General features: G+C 34.7%; 1 pseudogene; it reads left to right on the plus strand.

The window, feature by feature from the left end:
- LOC109445101 (developmental pluripotency-associated protein 2) overlaps positions 1-21,072 on the plus strand; it is a 136,451-nt pseudogene that overhangs the window by 59,019 nt on the left and 56,360 nt on the right.

The raw sequence follows: 21,072 nt of genomic DNA on the forward strand, positions 1-21,072 counted from the left end.
ATCTTTTGATTGCATACTTTCATGCTTAATGTGTGAATGATTTCATATTATTATTTCCAATGCAGAAAGAGAATTCCATTTTTTATGTTTCAGGTCTGACTCACTCTTTTCCAAACTTTTTTCTTCTCCATCACGCTGCATGCCTTAGGATATGCTCATATTGCAAGATGACCTCTGACCCTGCACCTTCATGACCCAGGTGAGCTGGCACAGATGATGTAGGCATTTTCCTGGAAGCCTTTCCTGTTCTGGGATTTCCAGCATTAACTTCACTATTATATGCAAGGAACAAATACATAAATATATCCCACAAATCCAAACAAAATGTACTCACACGTCTCCTTGTCCTTTACTGGAATGTCAGAAAGCCAATGACTACTTCAGCCTTTCAATGTACGTTGTAACCCATTGTGTATGAAAAGTAACATTTAAAAAAAGTTTTACAGAAACATATGACCACATGAACACTTCTAGTTTTATTAACTTCATGCTGAATATGCCTTGGTATCTTCAATGTTTGGTTTCCAGGAATATGATTTTGTTAGGAATATTTTACCATGACAGAACTGCAGTACCATTATTTTTAAAATACGTTTCCTCTCTAATTCTTTAAACATTTTATAATTCAGAAAAAAAAATTTCTATTTTCCCTTCTGTCAAAAATCAATGGCTAAAAATATTCCTATTGTCAACTGAATTTGCGCTGTAATGAATTGACTTGAGAGTCAGTATGGAACAGCAGTCTCAGTTTCTCTCATTTAACCCATAGCAAACTAGTAATACAGTTTGAAGAGTTGGTTTGGGTTAATTTAGATATCAGTAAATATTATGAATTGTATTTTTTTCCTTAAATGAAAAACCCAGTTAATTAAAAAAATTAAGGGGTTAACTTTCACTTTTTTGCCCTTTTAACAACATAAAATGATGCCCAATACTTCAACCCTGATGATTTTTAACCCCCTATTTGATGATCTCTGGAACAGGACCTTACACGTGCAGTTTTGCGAAGGGACCCAAGAAGGTAGTGGGAGAAGCAGAGACGCCAGATAAGATTGTTCTACAACATGTGGCTTAAAATCATGCAATAACCATCCCACCCAACCAACTAATACATGCTTGTCTCAAACCTTTTCCGTAAGACCAGGCCCTAAGATTGAGAAGGAAGGGAAGAAGAGAGAAAGGCAACAAATAAGTCAAAGATTATCATACTCACCATACATTTACAATTAAACTGCTTAGTGATGTTTTCAGTTATTAAGATGTTTTGATGGATTATTTTCAAAGGGAATATCCACTGGGATGATATTTAATGAACTCTACTTTGTGTTAAGGAAATTATGAAATCATTTAAAAATTTCTGGGCATTTTAAAAAGACGTTGACTTTGCCACCAATCCTATAAAAGCTCATCTTAAATATGAAGATAGTAAACAAAAAGAAAATTAATTAAAACTTTTATAATGCTCTTAAACTATCATACTAATTTAGGTATCTCAAGTAAATAAAGTCATAATGTGATTTATGCAAATTTTGTAGTACACTGGTATTTGTTGCCTAGTCATTATCCACGGATATTTAAACAAATAAACCTAGAAACAAAATTATATATTTTTAAGAAAAGATAAAATTTAAAATGGTTGTATCATTATTTTAAAGCATATTTTTGATTATGTTACTGATTACATCCATTTTCAAAAAAGCAACCATTGTGTGATTATTGTGAAAAAGTGGTCTCTTTAAAACGGATTTTCTGTTTTTCTTGAGGTTTTCATAAATATGTTGTTATTTACTAAGGACAAGTGGAACAGCTTTAAGAATCCCTGGTAAGGCCATACTCTGGATGATCAAAACTATTTTCTGCATTGTTATAGATTTGTAGATTTAACCTAAAAATAAAATTATAAAAAGAATATAATGAAAATAAAGAATTCTTATACCCTTGAATTCATTGAATAAAAAATTGTTTCTGTACACTGAAAGTAATAATACACAGTAGGTGGTACTGGCTCTCTTTCTAGACAAGAAGAAGGAGAAGAAGGAGGAGGAGGAGGAGGAAAAGTCCACAGATTAATTACTCAAAGAATAAGAGATAAATACTACCATTTATAATAGATAAAGCACAAGAAAGAAAAAAAATGACTGATTATTTTTTGTGTGTGTGAAGATAAAAAAGGAGGCTGTTATTTGCCAGCTCTTAAAATCTTTTCATTTGTGTCATCTGAAATAACACGGCCCAAGCTGTGTTGTCCACTGATTTTAAATATGATTGGGGATAATATTGAGCCAGTTACCATGAATTCACTAAAGTTTTTCTAGGAAAAGCATTTTTTTTTTTTTTAAATGAGTGAGAGAGTTAGGCAAGAAGCTTGCCTATTCATTCCCCAGCTCTCAGAAAGGTGGGGTGATTCTGAGTAAAGTATGAAAACTCTCTCTGGGATTTTTCCTGGGATCCTGTGGCACACTTGGCAGATCAGGGAGTATTGCTTTGGTGTCCCCTGACTCTAGGGTTATGTATGTATGTAGTTATTATATTATCTATGGAGGTTCTTCAAAAAATTAGGAATAGAGTTACCATATGACCCAGCAATCCCTCTTCTGGGTATCTAACCCCCAAAATTTGACGGCACTTATTCATAAAGATATATGTGCCCCTATGTTCATTGCAGCATTATTGATGGTGGCTAAGACATGGAAACAGCCAAAATATCCTTCGATGGATGATTGGATAAAGAAGATGTGGTATATATACACAATGGAATACTACTCAGCCATAAAAAAGATGAAATACTGCCATTTGGGACAACATGGAAAGATCTTGAGAATATCATGCTAGCAAAGTAAGTCAGATGGAAAAAGTCAAGAGCCATATAATTTCACTCATATGTGGGACACAAAACTTAAAGCAACAAACAAACAAGACAGAGTAACAAAAACTCAAACACAGATAACAGTTTAGTGGTTACCAGAGGGTAAGGGGGTGGGAAAGGTAGGTAGAATAGGTAAACAGGCTCAAATATATGGTGATGAAGGAGAATTGACTTTGGGTGGTAAACACACAATACAATATATAGGTGATATATGATAGAATTGTACACTTGAAACCTATATAATTTTATTAAACAATGTCACCCCAATAAATTTAATAAAATTAAAAAGATACAATTAAAGTTTCACAGAGATGATGATCAGACAAGAATTTGCCTTGAAGATGAATAAAAATCAAATAAGCAAAAAAATTGGAAGTCATAGATAAAAGGAAAGGTATTCTAAGGAGGGAGATAACCTGAGTCAGGTAAGCTCTGCATGGGTCACCAGTCTGGAACACAGGATTGCTCCCAATTTTCTCTAGGAAATGAAGGCAGAATTCAGTCTGTAAAGGGCATGAGTTACCCTCCAAGTGGATAGTGGAATTGACAATGAAGTCATCATTGTAGGCCTGAATGGGGGAGTGTCATAGGGTGACAGCAGTATTTTTAAGGGACATCATAGACCATAAACTTTAATAAATTTTATTATCACAAAAATATATGTTTCTGGACTAAAAATAAAATCCTTGATTTGCTATTAAAATAGAAACACTTCAAATGACAAACTTTCCTATATATGTTCTTGGGTGATTTATGTGAATGATTATTGCTAAATTAAAATCACAAAACTTTAATTTTAAGCAGTGTTTTCTATGAATGCATATCACTCGATATTTACTTATTGAAGTGAAAAATAAAGTGGAAAGAAAAGCAAATTTTTGTTATTGTTTTGAATTGCTTTTAAATTCCACAATGTAATAAGCTACAAGCACAGTGTGAAAAGATATTGGTAATACACACATCAACAACGAACTCTAAGAATACACACATAACTGTTACAATCCTATTAATAAAAAGACAACCCCATAAAAATAACTAAAATATCTTACACAGTCTTATATAAGCATTTCATAATAGATAATCAAAATGGCCTATGAACTTATAAAAGCATGTTTACCTTTCCTCCGCCATGCAGGGAAAAGCAAATTAAAGCCACAATGAGCTGAAGGTACATACACGTCTGAATGACTAAAATGAAAAATATTTTTTAGAATACCAAGTATTGGTGAGGATGTATAGCAGCAGCTTTAACTCTCATACCTTCTCCTGGGATTGTGAATTGAGGCAATTTATAGTTTAGCAGTATTTACTAAAGCTGAACTTCTGTTTAAGCTATGATTCAAAAATTCTACTCTTAGGGATACCCAACTAAATTGTATGTACATATCTTCACAAAACACATTTACTAGAAATTCTTAGTATTATTTTTCATAAGATCCCTGAACTGAAAATGATGATCTCAATACCCATAATTGTAGAATGAATAAATAAATGGTGGTATATTCCTACAATGAAATGCTATATTCAGTAGCACTCATTGCTATGCTATCACTGAGAAACAATGATCTGCAACTAAGCAGAAAAAGATGGAATCAATTTCAAAATTATTGTGTTGAGTGAAAGAAGCCAGATGTAAAATAATTTAATAAACTACGATCACACTTTCATAAATTGTAAAAACAGACATAACTAACCTATGGTTTTAGAATCAGGAGAGTGTTTACCTACAGGGGGCAAAACTGGGTAGAAGGGAGCGTAGGAGGGACCTTCTAGGATACTAGGAGTGTTCTAGTTGATGCTCTGAATGATGTTTGTAGGAGTGTGAGCAATTTGTGAGCAAGTTGTACAAATCTGCTTTATGACTGAATGCCATTTTGTGTGTTTCTTATACATTTAAATCATTTCTAAGATGTCCATCATCGTATATTGGAGATTGCAAAACCACTTCCGGGTGTGGGTATAAACGCTTCCACATATTTATTAAATATTATAAAACCTAATGAGTGGCTTTGAAATTTGAAGACTAGTGCATAATTTTCCATGCTGAGTGACTTGTGTGTGTGTGTTAATCTTTCTAAGTGTGAGCATATTAAAATTGGAGCAGCTTTCTGAAAAATATGTAATAAAGCATATTATTTAAATATTAACATAATTGAGCTATAAAGAAAGAGGGACTTTCCTTCTAATTTTTCTTGCTTCTTCTTCAAGGAAATTGAAAATAGCGAATTACAAGGTCACCCCGTCATCTAGAGGATTTGAGATGTGCTACTTGAGAGTAGCTATGGGAGCAAGGAAGAAGAAAATAAAGAGAAGCAAGAACTATAGACTGAAACCCCAGGTATCAAATATTCTTCAAATTAGTTTTCTTTTTCTCTTCTTTCCTGTCATCTTTTACCCTCCCCTTTGAAATTCTCTCCTCTCCTCCCCTTCTTCCTTTACTTTCCCTAGAGATGGAGCTAAGATACTTGAGTCTTTTCTCTAAAGAAATTCCCATCCAAGTTTTCATCATTTCAAAGGTTTTAATAATATTTTAAAATGTATTTTAGTATTAAGTTGAAGCCTGTGTGATTTTAATTATATTTGTTCAAGTGAGATCCCTATGGCAAAAAAAAATTCTTCTCTGTGGGAACAGCTCTGTGTTTAAAGTAGAAAAAGGATAAAGTAGAAAACCTTCATAGAAAGCCTGAAGATTTGGAAAAACTATAAAAAATGTCATGAACCAAATTAACCTCCAATTAAAAAACTAAAATTTCACTTGATGTTAAATATCAACAAGTATTTTGGGAAAGACTTGGCACTATTAATTTTTGTAATCTTAATCTCTCAAGAGTCTCAATGATAGATTTATATTTCACCTAAATAGTTGATTCTGTTGAGAATCCTGGACTGTCTAACATCACAGAAATAAACTGAAACCTCTAAAAGTCTCACTACTGGAGGCTTATCATGATATTGAGTCTGAAAGAAAAAATCTCCTATTCCACCTGAGCTGTATAAATTATTGAATATTCTTTGGAGAAGATAAAGATACACCACAGGATCCTTCCTGCCAGGGATGCTTACTGTTCTTGTCTCTCATTCATTCCACACAAGACAGAAAAGCTTCAAAGAGCCTGGAATCATATCATGCTGCAAGTTCCTTGAGGATGGGATATATATTTGCATCTCCAATACCATCCATATCCCTGATATTAAGTAGTGCTCAACATAATTTTAATTGAGTGATGTTAATAATATTTATTATTTTACTAACTCAGATAGATTTGAGTAAGTGTTAAGGTATCTCTGAACCATTTAGAAACACATATGATACTAGCATTCGACACAGTTGACCACTCTCCCTTGAGTGACTTACTTCACTTGATTTCCAGGACACCATTTTTCCTCGTTGCCCTCCCTCTCTATACTCTATTTACTCTGAGACACGCTTGCTGGTTCCTCCTGTCTCCCTGATCTTTTAATGTTGAAATCTTCCAAGACCCAGTCATTGCATCTGGTATCTTTCTTTCTACTCTCCCTCTTTTCATGATCTCATCTGGTCTCATGGCTTTAAATACCATTTATATGTTGATGATTTCCAAATATATATCCCCAAATCGAACTTCTCTCTTGAACTTCAAATCGATAGTTCTTACTACATATTTGAAATGTCTTATAGATATCTTAAGCTTAACATGTCCAAAACTGTGATTCTGTCACTACCATCCCAGCACTCATTTTAACAGTGGTTGTACTTGAATGGTGAAATTTTAAAGCTTTTAGTACTCTTCTATAGTTTCTCAATTTTTATAATAGGCTCTGTGATTTTTGAAGAAAGATGTACATGCATATATATGAAAAAGACTTCTACCATAACACAATTAATAATTTACATTTAAAAATAGTTATGGACATAAAATAAGAATTTCATATAAAACACAATTTTTATGTTTAACTTATTTCCTCATTTTATTTATTTTCAAAAAACTGGACAGAATTTGGATTACTAGAGAAAAGGAAAAGAAAGAGAAGAAATAAGGGAAAGTATAAAAGCAGAGATAAATGATGGTAGTAAGACGTCCAAGAGGGAAAAAGTAAAAGTAACAGAAACAGAGGAAAAAACAAAAAAAAGGATGAATTATGGAGATTAATCATCCCTTCCTGTTTTACCTAGTTTTTGTATCACAATTTTGAAAAAGATAACAAACACCAAAGGAGTCATAAGTAGGATATTTAACATTTGAAACCAGGTTGGTTGCTAGATTCTCACAAGCCTATATGAGGCATTGTGCTACAATTAAAAGACACTAGGAAAGACAATTATCTATGTCAAGTGACCAGTGTCAAGCCATCCACACAGTATCGTGCAGAGCATGTATTTTGACTCTAGGAGCAGACACCCTTTAACTCACCTTTGTGTAATAACATACGTAAATAATTTGCTGTCACACAAAGCCTTTGCCACTTTATTTTATCATAGTGATTAATTAATTGACTCAGAGAGTATTCATTGAGTTTTTCTTCTTGCCAGATACTCTTTGATGTTCTTAGGTAATATCAGTGAACAATAAAATAAAAATATCTTCCTGAGGGAACTTTCATTCTACTTGGAGGTGGTTGTAAATTAGGGGGGACAAAGTATCAGCAACTAGCGTAACAATAAGGAAACTATATAATACTTTTTTAATGCTAAAAATGAAGTTGTAGACTCAAAATTCTATACAATTCATTTTTGATAACAAGTCTAATTAGGGGTAAGAAAGATTATTTTTATGAAACTGAGATCATGAATGAACCACCAAGTGAAGAGAAAGAAAGGGATCAATAATATCAATCTTAGATCAAAACAGGATGCTAATTGGTAAGATATCTTTCTAATATTATTGAACTTTTTGATTTAAAAAAATTAGATAAAAAACTGTTTATCCATATTTAAATATTTGCATGTAATCAAATATCAAAACAAATTAATGTGTATATATTGATGGTTTCATATAGTTGTCAAATGCTACTGTAAATCTGTCTGTTTTTTAAACTGTTATATCAGGTCAAAATCTTCCAGAATTGTTGGGTCTGTGCTCTTAACTAATTAGCAAGTCTTTCTCCCTCAGCTTCTAGTTCTCTCTTACATATTTAATTGGTTTCCATTCCTCAAGAATGTTTCTTTGAGTTCTACAATTCCATATTTTTTGATAGGATGGAGACAGGGAGGAGAAAAGACATTGGTAATCCTTGCTTTTATGTCAAGGAACGTCAAAACTATTTTTTTTATTTTTGCATCTGATAAGGAGATCTTGTAATAAATACTTCCACTTGACAATTTTTTTTTTGTGGGGGGGGGATATTGGGGAACAGTATGTTTTTCCAGGATGTCAAGTCGTTGTTTTTTTTAACCTAGTTGTGGCGGTGGGGAGCGCAGCTCAGCTCCAAGTCAAGTCATTGTTTTCAATCTAATTGTGGAGGGAGCAACTCACTGGCCCATGTGGGACTCAAACCATCGACCTTGGTATTATGAGCACCTTACTCTAACCATTGGGCCACCCCGCTGCCCCACTTGACAATTCTTAATTTGGTAGCGAGAACTGTGTTTCTAGAAGTGGTATTATTCCTAGTAAAGGAACTGGATAATTGAACCAGCACCCAGAAGGAAGTGTTGCTAAGAAACCAAGTCCTACATTGGGAATCAGAAAATTCTGATTTGCTTTGCTCTCATCTAACCATGAACAAGCCCCTTGAATGTTCTATACTCCATTCATTAGTAATAAAGATGTTCTTATCAGCCTCATGATTAAATGATCAAAGTTAAGAACCAATTGGAGAATAAAAAATTAGATAAAGTGACTAGCTGGAAAAACATTGTGTTTGATTAACAACAATTAAAAAACCCAAGCTCTTTATGTATTAACAATGTGATCAAAATACATAGACATGTTCTTTTGTATTTGAATCAAGTTTCTGTCTTGTTACTTTAAGTCACTGCATAGAGTGTTTTATTTACTTGCCAGATCTTTTCTCCCTTCAGTGTTTGCCAAGCTATTCATACATAGCCATAGCTTAGTGTTCTTCCTTTGTAAACAAGGGCCTTACATTAAATTCTTGCCTGAGATTCATGCTAAATAAAAAAAAAGTCTAATTTGATATATGAATATATCTGCTGCTTCACTGACTATAAAAGCTGTACAGCCCATTATGTTTCCCTTGTTTGTAGTAACTATCAGAAAGCCTGGAGTCAAACTTAGCACCAAATACTTTAAATCTCCTTAACCCACAAGCATGTTAATTCATTTATTTGCTTTAGCCTTATATATCTTCTTTCATACTGTATTTTATTTTCTAAGCCATCTTCAGTTCTTTCAGATCGATACATGACATAAATTCCTGGGGGAAAAATACTGGGTAAAGCTGAAAAAAGTCACTCTTTGTTCCTCCTATTCCATAAAAAATGTGCAGCTTCCTGAGGGGGAAAAAAATTGAAAGATATCTTTAATGTATTATATTGTGAAAGTACAAGTGTCATTTCCACCAAAGAGCTAGAAAAGGGAAAGTATGAAGTTTTCTGATTGCTAAGGTTAGAGGAATTTACTGAAAGTAAGAGTTAAACAATTATACTGTTTGCAAAGAATTGGGGCTGCTTTTCTCCCGTTGGTTAGTCAGGGCATTTTGTTGTAAGGTGAAGTCACCCAGTGTCCACTTCTTTCCTATACCATAGAAGAGGTTTAAAAAACATCAAAAATAGACATAGCTTTCACCAGATGCATTCTCTTTTCCCTCTTTCAACAGTCTTTTCTTTCATATCCTCCCCTCCACTAGCCTCTTCTTCACTGCAATCATTTAGTTTAGGAGATCGCAGCCCACCATCCTTCACTTAGTCATTTGGATTATCAAAGTGAATGCCAACTACCCCAAAAGAAGAGAATAACCTGTTGATCAAGTGATTGTGTGTATTACCTATTGCAGTAAGTGAGACCACACTATGACATAGTCTAGTGCAGGATAGCTATTTAAGAGGTTTTGATGTTTGGGCTCAAGTATTAAGATTGGTTTCCATGTGGGGATCTTACGGGATTGGCAGAGTTTGTCAGAGGAGATAAATCAAGGCAAGAATATGTTTTTCAGATCAGACCAGGTTTCAGTTCAGATGAGGACCCTGCAGACTTTCTTTCCCCTATTTCCTTCCCTGATCTGCTTATTATGTTTCTGGGAGGAGAGGGGTAAGACTAGTGCTAGCATAGATTAAATGTTGTAAGTGAATGCTAAAAATCTAAGAATTTTTTTTAATGACTACATTTCATAAACTGTGAAATAATTTACTTATGCATTTAAAGTGAGAATGTATTGAGTAAAATCCTATTTATCGGTCATGGTCATTATTAGAATTCAGAGAATCAAAAATTTCTGTTATAAGATATTGTATCTTTATTTCGTTAGTGATGGCTGTTCATTAAGTGAAACAAAACACAGTGTTAATTTTCATGTGACCTTTCAAAGTAATACATTCTGTCACAATTTTAAAGTTCATTATTTTTTTAAAAAGAGAAGAGACTGACACTCATTGAGCACGTATGGTTTGCCAGAAAGTGGTCATGCTATTTTCACATTTCCCATTATCTCTGTATTATTGATGAGAGAAGTGATGCTCAAAATGCTTAAGGAAACTTGTCAAGGTCAAACAGGTATCTGTCTTCATATCTAATATTTTTGACATTGCAGGAAGCTGAGCTAAATATGATAATACTTTTACTACAGTAACGTGTAAAGCCATAAATCAACAGGTTACTAAGGCAATCAATTTCAGTGATGAAGGGAAAAGACTCCTCTTTTGTTACTGAGTACATATTTTGAAATAGTTTATACCAAGCATGAAATGGCTCTACCTCCCCCTATTATAGATGAGGAAGCTAAGATTTGGGGACGTTAAGCAGTATGTCCAAGAGATATGATTGTGAGTAGAAAAGGCAAATTTCCAACCCAGCTCAGCATGACCGAAATTTTCAATAAACTGGGGAAAAGCAAAAATGTGAGTTAAGACAACCAAAAACTATAATTTAGATACTGCTATTGAGCTTCAAATATTAGTAACTTGGTGTCATACAGGAGACTCAGCTCCCGCTCCCCGCACAAGAACACAGGATATGGTGAGGCCAAAAAGGAACACCCATGGAGCCATAGATAGGGGATTCACACCACTATATTCACACTGGTGGCTGGGTTGGAGACACAGGATGCCCGATCCACCGCCTGCTTCTCTGCCAACCAACCAACCCCACTCTCTAGTTGCAATCCGTGCTTCTCTACCAACCATCCCCACTTGCTAGCCACAATCCGCCTACCACTTCTCTACCAACAACCAACCCCCTAGCGTAGCCACGGCAGTTATATTAGTGGCTAATGGCTGACCAGTAACAGCTGATGGCCACCCAGCCACAGCTGATGGCCATCTAATAACCGAGCCAGCACCTTTCCATGTGAGGCCGAGAGCCTGGAAACTGCTCTCTGAGACTCTGTCCCCACACTTGGTTAACCCTTTCATTATTTATGCAAAAGCAGAAAAGCCATCCAAACAATTAATGAGGTAGACAATGGACAGACAAATGTGAGTACATTTGTTCTCCCTTCTCTACCAATAAGTGCACAGAGAGCATTGTGGGGCTGGGAGCCCATAGGTTTAGAGGTGTCCCACAGCCTTCATAAGCACAGTAAACAAAGTAATAATCCTGCTGATGAATCCATTCTCCTCTCAGTATTCTTCTTCTCTGTTCCTTGTTAACAAAATCCGGTCACTTCTTAATTGATAAGATCAGTTAAAAAAGAACTGACCAGATTTTGTTTTTTCTACACTGTGTTAATTTGCCCTGGTTTAAGTGGCTAAGTCTATTAGTTTCCTATTGCTTCTATAATGAATTACCATACATTTAGTGGCTTAAAACAATAGAATTCATTATCTTATAGTCTGGCCGTCAGAAACTAGAAAACTCTTGTAGTGTTAGTAATATTAACATTCAACAGTTTTTATAAAATATGGGCTCTTAACACATTAGCACTGTTGCCTCAGAGCAACATTGATTCATTTCTCTAATGCATTTTGCTTCCTCTTTCCATTCTGCAAAATAGCTGGCAGCTGGTTTATTCTAAGAATGACAATCATCTATAAATACCAAAAGCAAAAAAATGAAATCCAAATATTCTGTCAGGAATATCTGAGATTTCAGAGTGTCTAACAATACTCTGATTTTGTTACATCTTCTATTTCTTTTTATATATTTACTTTCTATAAATTCAAAGTGATAAATTATACGTTAAACAGAATTAAGTTGTTTTAATAATTTTAATTAGTTCTTCATGATAAATTTTTTTTACCAATGCAATAGACAATGGGAAGAAGCAGAGAAAGAGAAAAATAAGGCGTTTTATAATTTTCCAAGATATGAGACTCAGCACTCTATTACTGCAATTTGACCAAATTTTAACCCAATGAATTCTCGAATTTACAATATTTTTGAGCATTTAAATAAGAAAATCATTCCACAGAAAATATCTGTGTGAATTCAGGCTCTTCATGAAATCATTACAAATATGTTCATCTTACTCAGCTTTATAGTCATGACGTGTGCTCAATGTGTACTTAAAAAGAGGTTGTCCTAAGTTTGTTTCCAAAATTTCCCACATTAGAGAATACATTAGATTAAGGAGATGATTTGAAGACTGTTTTCTATAGAGCACTGGGGGCTTCTGAAAAGCACCTTTGTGCCATCTCAAACAGCAAGTCACAGAGTGGGGTTGTCACCTTCCTCTACTCTCCAGAGCATTTCCACTTTTACCTGTTTTGTATAATAGAGGAGAAATGTTTTCTTTGAAAGTGGTGAAAAATAACATTTTATTAAAATAAAAATTTGGAATCCATTAGGTTAATGTGTTTTGCAAACACTAATCACTTTTAAATGTAAATTTATTACCTACAAATCACAATATAGAAATGATAGATCCATGTAAGCAAGTTTATCTAGTTAACATATCATTTCCACACAAAAGACTCCTGTTTAGAAAATTAAACATACAGATGAGAGCTCCGGACGCAGAGAAATTGGAAAATGTTTGGCTCATGGCACAATTCTAAAAAGGTCAAAAATGATTGGGAATCCCTGTCGAAGATCCCGGCATCCAGATTTCAGCTAAGGATTCAGAGCAGGAGGGTCAGGGATTCTGAAGGTCTGGAAAAAAGAGTATGCTACGAATGAGCTTTTACAAATTCATGACTGGATGTAGGTGATGACTTCAGGTTGGAGTCTATTTTCAAGGTTTTTAAATGATTCTCTTAGAGATATTAGAGGATGTGCTTAGGATTTTTTCTGTCATTATAAATTATTTTAGCTATCCATGATACTTTTCATTTCTGAACACAACATCAAGCTTATAATAATGCAAGATTTTAGTTAAATAGATTCATTTCTAAGTACAGGTTTCTGCGAAATTAAAAATAAACACCATCAGTCCTTTCATGAATTAGGAAAATCTTGATGAAATCCTTCTTATGATTTTTATGCTGATTTATAAAGACAGCATGAGAGTCATTGAACACAGAATTTAACATCAAGGCATAAAATCTATTTTGTCCCCCAAAGTATTTTTTGATAATCAAGTTTATGATTGAGTTAGGGGTATTTTAAAAAGAAATGGTGCAAAATGAGGTAAAGGGAGGCCTGCAAAAAGTTAAAAAATGAACACATTCCTGAGTGATCAGCAGAGAAAATGAATAACTCTGCCTCCAAACTACTTTGTTGAGCTAAGGCTTTTTAACATGCTTTCTCAAAGAATGTGGCAAGCTTAAGTCTCTAATGAATAAGTAGTGGGTACTGTTTTATTACTTCAATCTACTTGATTAACACTGAAGCTACTTATGCCCAAGTTTCAAACATTACATTTTCAAGTAACTGTATTTCATATTGGAGTGTTCTTAAAGCATGCTGAAAATAAAATATATGGTGTCCTACATGAAATTATACATAATTTAGTAATTGAGGTGCTCTCAGCTAGAGGCAGCTGCAGTTCTCTGACACTGATCACAGGAAAAGTGCTCAAATTCCCAACAGAAATATGTCACATAAAAGCAAAGTGGTTTTATTAGCACAGATATTAATAAGCTGCAGCAGAGAGAATGTCTTTTATGTTCCACACAGAAACCTCTCCTATAATGACCAGATAAACCATTTGCAAATATCAATATAAATAAACCTGTACTTATTTTGAAGCTTGTAGCACCCATATCAATAGCAATAAATCATACAAAAGTAATTTGCTTTCTGGCTCCATTTGTGGAAAACATTATGAAATGTATACCATACAATAAGCAATAAGTACATAAATGCCATTAGTGTCAGTATGTTAAAAAAGGTAATAAAAATAAAATTCAATTGTAAAGCACTGAAAAAAATGTCAAATAGAAGCACTGCATCACAAATATCTCATATTTTTCAAAACATCAATTACATCTGTGATGAAGGGATAATGGAGAGAAATTCTGACAGGAAAGGGGTAGGGTGAAGAATAATCAAAATTTAAAATCATATCAAGTTATTCTATTTTATAGTTACTAAGTTATTTTTAAACCTATCAAACTCTAATAAATTTAAGGTATTAGATTTCATATAATTCCAAAGAAAAAGAGGGAAGGACAAATGAAACCCGGGGAGAAAAATTGGCAATAGTAGGTTATTAGAAACTTTCTAACCATTAGCAAACTCCATTGAATCACTAATACTTTTAGTGGGAATTAAAAACAACAATAAAAAACACCTTGTGTCTAGCAAAACCTTTCCAAGACTTAAGAGATATCAAAATCTAAGCAACACAAGAGTTTCAATAAGAATCTATTTACATTCATACTGTTAATTATTAAACAAGGAGACCATTAGACTGATGTGGCTCTAATGCCATGGCGACCTATATCAGCAAACCAAAATATAAGTCTGTGAATGCCTCAAGATTACAAAATCCAAACCTAAGGACATCAATCACAGTCAACCAGGCTTTAAGCAACAGCCAATCAATAATTTTCTTACTTTGCTTCCACTTTTTCTCTGTAAAATTCTCTCCCTGAATGCCTGTCTCAGCAGCGCCCCTAACCACTTTCAGTTTGGTGCTGCCCTCTTCGAATAGCTACTTGCTCAAATAAACTCTGAAAAATTTAAATATCTTTTCTTCTTTGAACTGCTGACACTGGTTTCCTGAGGAGCATCATTCTTATGTAAAATATATCGGAAAGAAATTCTAAACTTACTGTGAGTTACAAAAAAATAGATATTGGGTGAATAGCCTTTTTTATATATGATGATTCTTTTAAATTTTAATGTTAGATAGGCACATATAAAGCAAGCCTCTTTAAATACTTGTGTTATATCTGGGAAATATTTTTCAGGGAAGAAATAAAAATGCAGACTACTTCGATTTACTTAGATATTGAAAAACAAGCACACTAATGAAAGCAAGAAATTTGTCATCAAGAAATATGGAAAAAATAAACACTGACTATAATTATTCCAAGAACATTGAGACAGAGAACATTTTACAATAGATTTTGACACATGTTAGTTGGGAGTTATGGCAGTAATTAGCAGCATGACCCTAGGTAACTCAAATAAACTTTCTAAGTTCTTTCTCTAAAAAATGAGGGAGCTGAACCAAATGATTTGAAAATCATTTTCAAACCTTAACTCTCTACTATTTTGCTATACAATAAGAGGAAGAAAAAAGACAATTCAGAAATAAACCTTTCAAGTGGCTTTATGAGCCTCCCTTTTTTTGTTGTTGGAAATATAATTTTAAACATCAAATATATTAGATGTGTTTGTATTTTTTAAATTATATCTAATTTAAACAGATAAAAATTTACTGGTACTCTAAGATAGATTATGTAACAAAGTACTGTTTTTCCTCGCAAAATTGCTTCAAAAGCCTTTCGTTATCTTAAATGTCATGACAATTAAACTGTGTACTCTTAAAGGTCAAGAAAATCAATCAGCAGTCATGATCAAAATTTTGCTCTTGGAAAGTATTTTCGTCTCAAGCTATAACACAGTAAATATTTAATTTCTAAAATGAATTGCAAACAGTATCTTGCTTTTGTTTTTATTTTATTTTTTTCTACCAGGAAAGAATGTACCTCATCTATCTGAGTTGGAGTTAAATGCTTAGTAATTCTTAAAATAATAAGGCAAAAAGCAGTTAAAATTTTACAGTTTGTAATATTAAAATTAATAAAGATATTGGCCCTGTTATAATGAATATAAAGAAAATGGGAATAAAAAATGTTCTATGAAAGGTTTTTCATTCAGAAGAACCTGAATCCCTGACCACCATGCCTTTCTCAGACCCAAATACTTGCTACATTTGGCTATTTACTAGGAGAATTGAAAGGAGTACCAAGAGGATCGCCTAGATGCCAAACATATTTCTCCCAGTCCCTGTAATGTAACACATTCCTGTTTCTCCTGAAAGGACTAAGACCCGCTTCTCACCTGCTGGTCCATGAACTCAAGGGGTCCTCAGTGCCCAGGTAACAGTCGTATCTAATAGTTCAACAAGACACTTGTTGCAGCCCTGGTGTAAGTTTTCATCCTTTGGGATCCAAGTTCTCTAACGCTGAAGCCTAGCACTGTGGGGACAATAAACACAAATTCTCCACCTGGGTCTTTGGGAGGGTATAAGTGGGTCACTCCTGCTTTCACCCCTTTTCTCCTAGATCTATGCATTCTACTGGGGACGACGCTATGTACAATTCTTTGATTCCGTATGTCAGTTACGTTCTGGAGGATGGTCCCCGTGCTCACAGAGTAGCATTTCTGAGATGGTGCTGCAATGGTGCCTTCAGCAAACTGTTCCGATGCTCCATGAGGCTGGCAGATTCTGGGTGGCAACACAGGGCTTTTCTCATACCTTCTTTACTGTACAGTTGTACTCTTTGCAGATATGATGTTATACAAGATCCTGTGAAAATGGCTCAAAGGCTCCATGGTGGTGCTCGCCGAAGCCCTGTAAGAAAAGGCCAACACATATCCAACTGGCATGTCTATTCCTGTCATAGTGAATCACTGGCTCAATGTAGTCAACTTGCCACCAACTGACAATTGGTCTCCTCAAGGGAAATGTGCCATATTGGGGGCTCAGCGTTGGTCTTTATTGTTGGCATGTTGGGCATTTGGCCGTGGCAGCAGCTACATGGACTTCGTAAGGAAGTAGGGCATGTTGTTGAGCCTCTATTTTGTAACCATCTTTGCCTCTATGGCCACTGCATTCATGTGCCAGCATGGCAGCATTATGGTGGTAGAGGCTGTTTTTTATCAACTGGACAAGTCATTTGATCTACAAGTTTATTTTTGTGACTCTTGGTTGTAAATCGTGTCTGGTGGGCATGTACATGTGATATAAAGATGTTTACACATTGTATCTATTCCCATATGTATATCTACTGACTAGCCAGCCAGACCACTTGCTACTGCCCATGTGTTCCTGTATATTCTAATTTTGGGGCACTTATCTGCCCACAGAAAATGGAAAAACAGGTACAATTCCCAAGCTTCTGTTTAGTGGGAGGAGTTCATCTGTCCCTGTTTTCCCGGGCCATTCATTAGTGAGGCTATAAAGCAACTGCCACTATCCACCTTCAGTTTGCACCCACATACCAAGCTGACGTATTTATGACCCAAAAGCTTGGGCCATTGGATTATTTCCTCCTTCATCAGTTGATCATGAGTGATTCCCCATATAAAGAAAGCTCTAGGTGTGAGCTGAGAGAATTGTTGGTGGAACAGTGGTGGGTGACATGGAGATTTTGAATATTTGTTCATGTTAGCAGCTTTTCATGTCACCTGATATATATTGTTAGAGCATTATTCCCAAATTGGAATTTTCTCAATTGAGGAAGAGAGACCTACCAGGAACTGTGTTTTCATCTTTGTAGAAGTTTATGGGTTTTCTATGGCTACAAAATAAATGACCACAGAGTTAATGCCTTTAAACATCTTATGTTTAATATCTCAGTTTCCACGCACCAAGAGTCTGGCAATTTTGGCAGGGTCTTCTGCTCAGAGCCTTACAAGGCTGAAATCAGTGTTGGTTGCCTGTGTCTTCATCTTCAAGCTCTATTAAAGGCACATGTGATTCCAAGCTCCCTTAGGTTGCTAGCAGAATTCATTTACCTGTGACTCTGTGACTGGTGTCCACATTTTCTTGCTAGCTGTTGGCAGGGAAGCGCTTTCAACTCCCAGAACACTCTCAGGTCTTTGCCACATGGCCCTCTCCATAAGCAGCTCCCATCATGGACACTTTTTTATTCTTCAAGGCCATCAGAAAAATCTCTCTACTTCAAATCTCTTGACAGAAGGCCTGATTTGATCAAGCTCATCCAGGATAATCTCCCTTTTGATTAACTCAAAGTCAGTTGATTTGGAACTTTAATCACATCTGCAAAATCACTTTGCCTTTGTCATATAGCATAATCTAATCAAGCAACTAGCTCATCCGTCTACATCCAAGGAGAGATGATTATACAGAGCATGTACCTCAGGGAATTGAAAGCTTTGGGGTCATCTTAGAATTCCTCCCATTACACTTATCAGTCACATTCATTTGTTTATTTTCCAATCACTAATCTATGATGTACATTTTAGTCAGTCTCATGAAACTACTGATTATTTTAATTTTCAGTCTCTCATATTAGAGTAGTTACAGGTAGTACTGGGAAGCACTAGGAAATGTTATTGTTGTGAACAATATTTTTACATTGATACTTGTAGGTCACTAAGATTGCCCATTTTGCTAAGCCCATTAAAGGAAAACTGTTACTTGAGAGGGGGTGATATGACAAAGCCAGTTATTTCAACAAGTGATAATGCAACAGATTTGTACCAGTAGGATAGAGTGCTGTGAAAAATTAGAGCACACAGAAAATACATTTTGATGAGGATAGAAAGATCTCTAAATGCCCAGAACCCACAGGCTCTGGGTGAAGAGTGGGGTTAATAAAGATATAAAGTGTACAAGGATTCAAAACAATGTTTTGTTTTGTCTAGAAAACGTATTATCAGCAAAAAAAATTAGTTATAATTTATTTTAAAATAATTCAGCATTGAAGTGTGATATGTATATATGTAGATTATTTATCTACACCCAAGGAAAAGTTAAATTTGAACTATCCCAATTAGAAAAATAAACTCTAAGACCAGTTAGGGAAGAACTAAAAGTCCCTAATTAGCTGCTTTGGCTTACATTTCAAATAACTATATCTGCATATTAAAGAATTCATTGATAAACATGAGGGATTAACAAATTACTTATGAATTGAGTAATTTTCAGAAAATGTGAATTGACTGCATTTTGTACAGGCACCTTTACTCATGCATGAAGGTGGTTAATGAACCAAGCAAGCTGGGTAGCTAGATTTTATCCCCACCTTTGGAGCAGCATGTGCAATTCAGAACTCCCTATTTTTTCTCTTGTCACCCATCATTTAGCAGAGGATTCTGTTGTGTGGTCCAATCAGGATGTTAACTAGTCCCACCAAAAGAATATTGTCATGCAAGTTTCAGAGTAAACTAGCAAGGTGCTAGTCAGAATGTATAAAAGGAGAGAGTTCAAGTTTATAGTAATAGTTGAACTATTTTTGAACCCCCTTTTTAGTGGATTTTTTGGTGTGTTGCAGACTTTGATCTAGGATTTACTTTTATTGTAATTTACCACCAGGTGCAAGGTATTGATTTACCTAAGAGGCTTTGGGTATTCATTGAGTATAATCTGACAATTATGAAAGATAAACTTAGCATATTTGCCATTCACTGTTGAGAGAAACAGCAAGCAATCACTCATTACATTTCTTTAAAATGTCTACCATTTAAAAGATTGAGCATATAAACTAAATACTTACTGATAAACATTTAGGTTCTTTCCAGTGTTTGACTTTTGCAAATAAAGCTAATGTTGACATTGCCATACAAATGTTCAAATCTTTGTATGAATATCTGCTTTCATTTTTCTTGCATAGAGTGGAAGCATTGGACAATATGGTAGCTGTATTTTTAAGTTTTAGAAACCCTGCCAAAGTGTGTTCCAAGGCAGTTGCACAATTTTACATTCCTATCAGCAGTGTATACAAGTTTCAGTTTCTCTTCATCATCGCCAATACTTGGTATGGTCAATCCCTTTAAATTTAGACATCCTAATAGGTGTGTAGTGATAGCTTATTGCAGTTTTAACTTGCATTTAACTATAACCAAAGATTTTAAGGCGCTTCTTATGTGCTTATTTGCCATCTGTACATCTTCTTAGGTGAAATGTCTGTTCAAATCTTTTGCCCATTATTTTTTGGAAGGTGGGGCTCTCATTTTCTTATTATTGAAGTTTGAGTGTTCTCTAATAGTTTAGATAAGGTAGATTTAGCAGAATATTTCAGAGTATATGCTGCTGTTAACCTAAATAGAAAAGGCCTTTCAAAGTAAGAGGCAACAAGCATTTATTTGAGATCAAAAAAATAACTATTCGGGACACATTGATTCAGGCAGAACCCCAAGTAGTGTTCCAATTAGGAGAAAAAGGCAAGTGGTATTTATGAGAAAGGGAAGGAGAACAATTACATCAACAGAAGGAAAGCACGTTATTGATGCTGATAACATAATATAGTGATTTTTATTCTAAAGAATGTTTTTAATGTTCAGCTCAGTAGTCGTCAATCCAGTAGTCATAATATCTGATTTCTTATTATATTTGCAAACAGCTCTTTGGGACACAAGGTTGCTTTAGGCCCAGTCCAGAGATTATTTTGCCTTGTTTTAACATTCCAAAGATTTGAGGCGTTAGACATGCAAGGCAGTTCCTTTGGCAAGACAGCTGCATCTCCATTTAAAAGTGGCTCCATTTATTATTTTTTTGATACTCTAAAGGTTAAATTACACTGTGAAATATTTGGCGTCAAGCCATAGATTCTATGGCTGGGAGTTAGGAATATGAGTTACGATGAATGTTTCTGGAGCATGTTTAATCAATGGAATGAATGAATGGAGGCTCAGCAATGCAGAAGATTCAATGAGTATTATTGCATCCAAGGAAAGGTGGAAAGAAATCAGACCACTAAGAAAGAAAATAATTTTTAATTTGTTTTCTTCTTCTCTTAAAATGGGTGAACAATCTTCCTGAGCATTTAATGAATCTCATTCCTCTCACCTCCATGAAGACATGTCATC

This window comes from Rhinolophus sinicus, linkage group LG01, assembly GCF_036562045.2.
Source record: "Rhinolophus sinicus isolate RSC01 linkage group LG01, ASM3656204v1, whole genome shotgun sequence".
Classification (NCBI taxonomy): domain Eukaryota; kingdom Metazoa; phylum Chordata; class Mammalia; order Chiroptera; family Rhinolophidae; genus Rhinolophus; species Rhinolophus sinicus.